The 10078-nt window shown below is 37.9% G+C and overlaps 1 protein-coding gene across 4 annotated transcripts in view; it reads left to right on the forward strand.

The window, feature by feature from the left end:
- Positions 1–10078, forward strand: part of LOC129771077 (5-hydroxytryptamine receptor 2B-like) — a 396880-nt gene that overhangs the window by 358916 nt on the left and 27886 nt on the right. The window lies entirely within an intron of this gene.

A 10078-nucleotide genomic window follows, 5' to 3' on the forward strand; every position in this document is an offset into this window, starting at 1 on the left:
ATTGATAGGAAATATATCTACGCATCTATCATAGCGAATAACATTTCATTTTTCTTGAGATAAATAATTGAATAATTGTGAAATATCAAGCATTGTCCAAATGCACTATGTGCCCATTTTTGATTGGTCCATTTTGTGCTCCTCAAATCGTACCGACCAAAACGGGCAACCAGAGCAGCAGCGAAATAGAATGAAGCACGATTGGAAAGGAAAAAGAAAATAAAATGAACGAAACATTGGTCGCAGTCTCACACATGCGTAATTCTCGAGCCAGCCAGTCAGCTTAAAAATCCCCGCTCCGCTGCCGTAACGATCATTCTCACTCAAACCGTACACCACATCGGTTCGCATCACAACACATCAACAAACCAACCCAAGCAGCCATGTCTGGACATGGCAAAGGAGGAAAAGTGAAGGGAAAGGCAAAATCCCGCTCGAACCGTGTTGAGCTGGAGTTCCCCGCAATGGTAGCTAGGCCGAGCGCGTTAGTACCAGTGCACCGGTCCACCTAGCCTAGGCGTTATATAGTTTCGGCCGCCGAAGTGATCGAGTTAGCTGGCAAAGCTGCTCGCGACGATAAGAAAACCCGCATTCGGAACAGAACACATTTGGTTCGGTGGACATCAAGACAACAGGCAGTTGCAGCGAGTGGCGAGTGGCAAACGCAATCGCAAAACGGCATCAGGGAGCAGAAGAAAAAAGTTTGTTCTTTATACAAACTACTTTGGTGGCAAATCCAGAACAAGGCGGCATCGAGGGCGTTCGAAATGGTTTTTTTTCAAAACCACGAGTACTAAGTTTTCTAAATTGGAACCATTCCATAAAACAAGGCGCTTTTCAGGGCCATTAAACCTTCCAAAAAATAGTTTAGGAAATAAAGTTCAATGCTTTCTAAAACATTATCCAAAATAATAATAAAACACAAATTGATGTTTTCATAATTTTTTTGCCAGGATCTGATGAGTATGTGAATTTGGCAGTTGTTCTGAGCTTATTGATAGTTGGGGACTTTCCTGATTATTCTTTTTTCTCCAATTCTTAAATTGTTTCCAGATTGAAAGTACAGTAATTTACAATTAGTTCGACATTTAGCTAATTGGACGGACATGTAATGCGACTTATTTAGTTGGACATTTTTGTAAACATAGAGATCCAAATTATGACCCCACATTGAAAGTCGACACTGTACCACTGTCATCGCAAATGTTCAATTACAGGTTAAAATCGCCTCCAATGCGACACTGAGTGGTGGTAATGCGACGTGCCATGTAATTTACTATAAAATATGTCACAAGCTGGATGGGAAGAAATTTTCCAACTGGGAAAGCTGTGGCGAGTGGCAAATGCAATCGCTAAACAGAAAGGTTTAACCGAACAAGATGGGAATATCGAGTGATAACAAAAACACAACACCAAAGGTTCTTTTCAGAACCATCAACATATTCATACAGTAACAGTAAACTAATCCATTTTTCAGGTAGATAGGTAGGTATTCACGTAGGAGAAGAAAATAAAACAATATATTTAAAATATATATTTAACAAAAGCTGTCCCCTTTGTATAGTCCTACGTCACTCCGGTTATGTCCCCAACATTACCCACCCGTCTTTTTAGTTCTAAAAAGCATTGAAAAAAAAAGCATATTACGCATGACCTTATACATTAGTTAGTTGTCTAGTTAAATGGTATTAGTAGATCAAATATCTATTGAATATATCTAATCCAATCATTAGGGCTAATCCTGTTGACGTTAGCGAAAACAAATGAAAATACGGATTTGAAAATATGAATGTATCATCATTATCTATTTTTTTTAGATAAGACTACGTTTTTCAGTAATATCACCAAGTCAGAAAACAGATCTCGTTTGTTTTCATCAAATAGTTTAATGTTAATAATTATTTTAGCTCTGCTAATTAAATTAAATAGCTAATTAAAAAAAAAGATTGTATAGTCCTACGTCCCAAGCGGTGGTGTCTGGGATACAACCCCTCGATTTTTTTATATTTTGACAACTAAATATCACACTGGTAAAAATGATTGGTTTGGCAGTAATAGGTTAATAAAAACTATCAATATCCAAACATTTTGTTCAAATAAAGGACATTATCCGTAACGTGCCCCTTAATCGAGTTGCAAATTGAATATTCAATGATTTTTGGTCTGCCAAAATTACTTATCTTCAGATTACTTACATTGCTTTCTTTCATTGCTTTAAATCAAACCCACAGCTGATCTCGTATTTCAGGCCCATACAATTTTCTTATTCGAAATACACATACGAAATTGTGCATATTCTGAGGATATTATTTATTAAAGCATTGTCTACAATAGACTTCGCATCTTGATAATGCTTGATAAGGAAATAACGTATTTCTAACCAAAAATTCAACGAAATTTTCTGGCTGGCAAGGTGATTTTCGTAATCTACGTTTTATTTTCTATTTTTCTACATAATCGCCGTAACATTCGAGGCATTTTTCATAGCGTGGCACGAGTTTTTCTATTCCGAGCGCGAAGTGCGTAGCGTCCAACTTTTTGAAGTACGATGTAACTGCGTCACGAAATTCTTCAGTGTTATCGAATTGTTGACCGCCGAACGCCTGTTTCATCACCGAACTATTGTGAAGTTTTGGACCGATTAAGAACAAAAGGCCAGGTTTATTGACGAAAGGAGAGATAATGCGCGGCCCCATTCTGCTCGCGTAACTCAAGAGCAATTGAAAAAAATAAAATGGACTGTGTTCGAGCATCCTCCTTACTCCCCAGACCTCGCCCCTAGCGACTTTCACTTATTCCCGATGATGAAACAGGCGTTCGGCGGTCAACGATTCGATAACACTGAAGAAATTCGTGACGCACTTACATCGTACTTCAAAAAGTTGAACGCTACGCACTTCACGCTCGGAGCTTGAGCTTGAGCTTGAGCTTGGGCTTGGGTAGACTGTACAATTCGTAGTTGCTCTCCGTGATTGACCTGAACCAACCAAATTGCACAATGAACACACAGAACGACGCTTGGGACTAGCAAATCATTCTCGTTGTGCAATTTTCGGTGATTCGAGCTTTAAATGGTCAATAACGACGCCGGCCACGTCCTTACAGTCACCATGGGAAGGGAAGGAATGTTAGTATGATAATCGCCGCCCGAAGGCCAGAAGGGTCGCCTCTATAGCGTGGTTCCCTAGCAATTATCATGGAAGGGATAGTGGTTAGTGGGAAAGGTATGAATTAGGATTCACTGAGGTAAGTGATGTGGTTATGTGAACACGAACTATCGACCACACAACAAAACGAAATTGTGTATCAAAGTCCAATCACGATGTCGGAGAACTAACTGTGGGAAACCTGAGAAGGTAACCTAGAGACCGAGAGATCTCTGAAACCAATAAGACCGGAAATATATATTGTATATTGTCATTCATCGCATGTATTCTTCATTGAATTCCAATTGTGATCGCGGAGTCCTCTTTTGAAGACCTGAGAAGGTAACAGACAGAACTCCTCTTAAATCACTTGAACCGAAGCATATTATTTATCGAATTCCAATTGCGATGTATGAATTAAACTATAAAAACCATAAAATTTAAAAATTTCTGATTTTAGATTTTGAATATGACAATTAAAATTTTTCGAATTTTAGATTATTGAATTCGAAATTTTTGGGATTCATAGCCTACACGGTTTTATCACCATCCCTCCCCCATCAAAGACAACATCTGCTCTCCTCCACCTTCACTCATCTCACGCCTAACCCAGCTGTAGACTGTTCGAAGTGCCGACCAAAGGATACCCCCCGAATCTGCAGACCGGCAGACGGACCATGCGAATGCGAGCAAAATCCACTGAACACATCACACTCGACTTCTCTCGTTCTCAAATAAGCAACCGGGAGAAGTGTTTCATAACATAACGTTCCTACTATATGTATATTGATTCATCGTACGTTTATTCTTCCATTGAACCATTACGCAACGACAGAACTATAAAGACAACCGGGAGAACTCTTTTAAAACAATCCGAACTGAGTTCATATTTGGTGATTTGAGCTGGAATAGATTTACACTTCGTAGTTGCTCTCCGTGATTGACCAGAACCAGCGAAGTTGCACAAAGAACACACCAACTTTATATTTTGCAATTTATCGAACATTTATTCTTCTATATGTACCAATGCGACAGCGAATAATCTCAACGAGAGCTCTAAAAAGTCAACCACGAGAAATCCAAAAACTTTTTAATTCATGATTTATCGTGCGATGATTTTTCGGCATATACTGGTACGCGAAAGATCTCCATAATCGGCTCTTAAAATGAACCGGGAGTAATCGCATATCTAAAACAAACGGGCGATAAAATTTCAATCCTATGCTTGCAGACGCGACACCGAAATACGATATTTTTGAGCTTTTCACAAACAAAAAAAACCTATTATTTTCACAAAAATATTCCCTACAACCAAATTGCCAAACCGTGTTACCACAACTACAGTACAACATAGCTCTCTATCTGTGGGAAACCTGAGAAGGTAACCGAGAGACCAAGAGACCTCTAGAACCAATCAGATCAGAAATATACGCATCTTCTCCATCTATTCAGGGCATAGTTGTCTTTTTCTGCACAGCGAACGTTTTACACAGTCACTCCTATATTTACTATAAATTTCTATTCCACACCACACGTAGAGCAACGGAAAATCATAACAATTGAAATAATTTTACCTTTATTGAATAGTTTTTCAAATGGTAATTTAAAATACTTTTGCGTTCGCTTGCATAAATATTTCCAAATGCTAGTCCCCTCAGAACCGTTGAGCCCCATGCTCTCGGAGCGGCGAGAATAGAGCATCGAATCCTCGGCTCCCACAAACACGTAAACATCAAACAAAATGAGATACAAAAAAACTCATAACACAACACTTGAAGAGAACGAGAGAATTAGAGGAGAATGCACCCAAAGGACGCTGCACACACTAACAAGGCTCATTCACCTAGTGATGTCTAAATTTTTCATTTATTCGATTATCGATTAATCGTTGGATCATTTTTCAATATTCGATTCATTCGAATAATTGTTTTTTATTATTTTTATTTAGCGAATATTTAGTTTTTGTAATAATCACATACCACGTTGCCATTCTGGTCGCGTAATCTATCGGGTTGTCGATATTAGATGGTTGGATAAAAAAAATGTTGGATGAACAAATTATATAGCCAAATTCTTAACCTAAAAAATGCATTAACCTTGAGAAAGATTCCTTCTTTCATTAATGGCGATTACAGTTGCAATTATTCGATGGATTTGTAGAGGATGGGAATTGGATGTATAAAAAAAAAGATTTAAATAAAGAGAAAATAAATATTAGGTGAACGGAATGTTTTAATATACGAGTTTCAAATACACGTCTATAAACGCTGTAAATTGTAATTACATAAATGTAATGCAAATTTATGTAATTCGAACATTTCAGAGCCCCTCGTTCGCATTCGGATGCAAACGAATGTCGGTGAGCAGCACAAGTCCGAACGAGAGGTTCGGGATTCTCTTGGCTACTTTCAAGGCGGATTTACATGCATCGAGGAGATCCTCAGAGAAGAAAGTATTCAGTATTCATATTTTGACGTAGAACTACGTCTAACCGGAAGATATAGGGGGTGAAATGGAAATCTAGGCACTGAACAAGTAGGAAAAAATGCAAGATTTGGAACGCTTATAACTCGAGCATTTCTCAATAGATCGCAAAGGTGTTTGCATCAATTGATAGGAAATATATCTACGCATCTATCATAACGAATAACATTTCATTTTTCTTGAGATAAATAATTGAATAATTGTGAAATATCAAGCATTGTCCAAATGCACTATGTGCCCATTTTTGATTGGTCCATTTTGTGCTCCTCAAATCGTACCGACCAAAACGGGCAACCAGAGCAGCAGTGAAATAGAATGAAGCACGATTGGAAAGGAAAAAGAAAATAAAATGAAAGAAACATTGGTCGCAGTCTCACACATGCGTAATTCTCGAGCCAGCCAGTCAGCTTAAAAATCCCCGCTCCGCTGCCGTAACGATCATTCTCATTCAAACCGTACACCACATCAGTTCGCATCACAACACATCAACAAACCAACCCAAGCAGCCATGTCTGGACATGGCAAAGGAGGAAAAGTGAAGTGAAAGGCAAAATCCCGCTCGAGCCGTGTTGGTCTGGCTAGGCCGAGCACGTTAGTACCAGTGCACCAGTCCACCTAGCCGCCGTTGTATAGTTTCGGCCGCCGAAGTGATCGAGTTGGCTGGCAAAACTGCTCGCGACGATAAGAAAACCCGCATTCGGAACAGAACACATTCGGTTCGGTGGACATCAAGACAACAGGCAGTTGCAGCGAGTGGCGAGTGGCAAACGCAATCGCAAAACGGCATCAGGTAGCAGAAGAAAAAAGTTTGTTCTTTATACAATCTGCTTTGGTGGCAAATTCAGAACAAGGCGACATCGAGGGCGATCGAAATGATTTTCTTCAAAACCACGAGTACAAAGTTTTCTAAATTGGAACCATTCCATAAAACACGGCCATTAAACCTTTCTAAAAAGAGTTTACGAAATACAGTTCAATGCTTTCTATAATAATATCCAAAATAATAATAAAACACAAATTGATTTTTTCATAATTTGTTTGTCAGGATCTGATGAGTATGTGAATTTGGCAGTTGTTCTGAGCTTATTGATAGTTGGGGACTTTCGTGATTATTCCACTTTCACCAATTCTTAAATTGTTTCCAGATTGAAAGTACAGTAATTTACAATTAGTTCGACATTTAGCTAATTGGACGGACATGTAATGCGACACTTTGAAAGTCGACACTGTACCACTGTCATCGCAAATGTTTAATTACAGGTTGAAATCGCCTCCAATGCGACAGTGAGTGGTGCTTCGGCACATCGCATTAAATATAATTTACTGTACAACATGTCACAAGCTGGATGGGAAGAAATTTTCCAACTGTATAGCTGTGGCGAGTGGCAAACGCAATCGCTAAACAGGAAGGTTTAGCCGAACAAGATGGGGATATCGAGTGATAACAAAACAATAAACTCTTTAGATTAAAGACAATTTTGTGATCCTGAAAAGGACCCTTTTTAGCCTGCATGTGAATCCAACGAGCGAACAAATCGTAATGAATGTATTTTTTTTTGCCATCGCTGCCTTTTAACGCTCATTCGTTCGTCTCGTTGGACTCGCCCCTTTGGCTGAGTCTGCCGATTTGTCTCTATCATGTGAGTGTGTACCGCTAGAGTACAAAACGCGCGGACCTCAAAAAAATATCTCATTTTCTTTCAAACCGTAAACCAGTGTGGTTGTACGGCATCGTTTAACATCGCATCGCATCACATCATAAAAAGAAAATAAGCAGCAACGTGGATGTGTGGACGTAATAATGGAGGACAAGTTAAGGGAAAGGCCATTACTTAACTGATTCCCTAATTTCACAGCTTCACTCACCAATAAGGACAAATACATTAAATAAACCTATCCATTTTTCAGCTCTACTATATACCATTAAATTCAAAACCACTATATATTATTATTATCTATTCAAACTGTATTTCATTTCATTTCACTCTACCCCTCATCTCATCAAGGCAAGACTACAAATCTTACAATTCATTCGTTTCCGAAACCACAGTTTAAGGTACGGTAATGTGCTCAATAGTGAAATATATGATAGTGAACGAGCTGATGACCACCTATGCATTCCCTATCACAGCCATCACTTTGATTGTACGATATGTGTATACGCCGAAAGATGCCCGACGTTGAACATTTAATAAGTACAAAGCCTTCAGTAAAAATCAAGAATCAAGTTTGTAAAAAAAAAAGCACAAAACACAACACCAAAGGTTCTTTTCAGAACCCCCAACATGTTCATAAAGAGTAAACAGTAAACTAATCCATTTTTCAGGTAGATAGGTATGTATTCACGTAGGAGAAGAAAATAAAACAATATATTTAAAATATATATTTAGCAAAAGCTGTCCCCTTTGTATAGTCCTACGTCACTCCGGTTATGTCACCGACATTACCCACCCGTCTTTTTATTTTAAATTATTCGATACAAAATTACTCGATTAGAATTTCAGATATTCGATTATTTAAATTAATCGAACGATTAACCGACGTCTCTACATTCACCGAACTAACGGCTCCAAAAGTTCTCCCCGATCGGCACCTCAGACAGTTCACTACTCCGCTACGCACTTCACGCTCGGAATAGAAAAACTCGTGTCACGCTATGAAAAATGCCTCGAACGTTATGGCGATTATGTAGAAAAATAGAAAACAAAACGTAGATTACGAAAATCACATTGTTTTTTATCCTAACTTTAGTTTTCCGCGATTTATGAGGCACTGAAACTTATTTTTTGAACGACCCTCGTATTATGTGTTTGATTAGAACATTTCTGATGCTCTTTTGACAGAATATATAAATGATTCATATTTCATATGGAGGAGGCGATCTGGCGTAGTGGTAACATCCATTCCTCTCACGCTAAAGGTCACGAGTTCAATTCTCACTCCCGACATTCTTCCAAAAATGGAAGTAAAAGTGACGAACCAGCCGAATGAGTTGAAAGTCACTATAATACAGATTAAAAATATATATATATTTCATATGATTTTGAAAATATTCTCAACACTTCAACATACTGAAAACAACAGCAACAGCTGTAACAACAGGTGAAGGTGGAAGCTAGCCATTGTAGTAGTATAGGTAAACCCACGAGTAAAAATGGGGTAATAGTGTTTGTGAGAGAAGAGCAAAGCACACGTAAATGGATCAATTCACTTATCAGACTGTGTGGCGCTTCATTGACACGAGTCTTTGAATACATTTGAAAAAAAAATAACAATTCAATACTAAAGTAAACTGTATGAACAATATGTTCCGATGAACAATTGCAAATATAAATATATATATATATATATATATATATATATATATATATATATATATATATATATATATATATATATATATATATATATATATATAGAGGGTGCATTTGCATGTGAAGTAAAATTCTGATTATACGCGAGCGTAACATGAGCAAATTTATAACACATGCGAATTGGGGCTCTTTTGGTATTAACAAGTTCTTTCGCATAGTAACTCGATGTTGATAATTCCTTAATATTTTCCTTCGTTGACCGTATTGTTTTCACATATTCACGTTGGAGAGCCTTAACCCTTCTCTTTTTGATTGAATGTAGTACTCCTCCGTTTACTGTTTTTGAAAGCATAGGCAGCCGTGGCAGTGTTCCGAGCTCTTACAATTTTCTTACCCAAAGTTAAAGTTGCTAAAACTTACATTATAGACCCATTAAAAGTAAAAATAATAATTGTATTGATATCAACACAATATTATTCTATTGATTTTCATGACATGAAACGCTATGACTCAGGAATAACATTTTATTGAGTGGTTTTTATAGCTGTTTCGATGATGTTGTCTGGCATCAGTGTCGAAAAAATAACGATGCTTTCACCAATACAAACAAAACCATTTCCGATGATTGAAAAATGAAAATTTAACTTTCAGAGCACTAGCTCGAGTTTTCCGACGTTTTTCACTATACAGTGCGACAGCAGATGAAAATTTATCATCTTGTGAGTAATTGATTAGAATTTGGTTGATATGACTTGATGGGAAGTGTGCGAAAACGATTATTTTCTTCACACTGTTTCGCAAAATTATTGATTTTCTGGCGGGGGGTGAGGAAGGAAGATGAAAGAAATGAGCGCCATTGTGGCAGCCATTTGTGGCTAGCTTCCACCTTCACCTTAATGAATTAACCAAGATGGGGAACCTCCGCTTTAATTTTTAAACGAAAACAACGTGTGACATCAACAATTCACATAAGCAGCTAGAGACAAATGTAACTACATACACTCTCCAGACACGAAAAGGGAAATCTTGGCATGGCACTTTTTTTTCCTCACATGAAGCCCACTTACAGCCGCCCAAAAGTCAGCGCCGTCATTCCATCCTTCTCATTATCCTCTTTCTCTTTCGCTTCTAATC

This window comes from Toxorhynchites rutilus, chromosome 2 (genome assembly GCF_029784135.1).
Source record: "Toxorhynchites rutilus septentrionalis strain SRP chromosome 2, ASM2978413v1, whole genome shotgun sequence".
Lineage (NCBI taxonomy): Eukaryota > Metazoa > Arthropoda > Insecta > Diptera > Culicidae > Toxorhynchites > Toxorhynchites rutilus.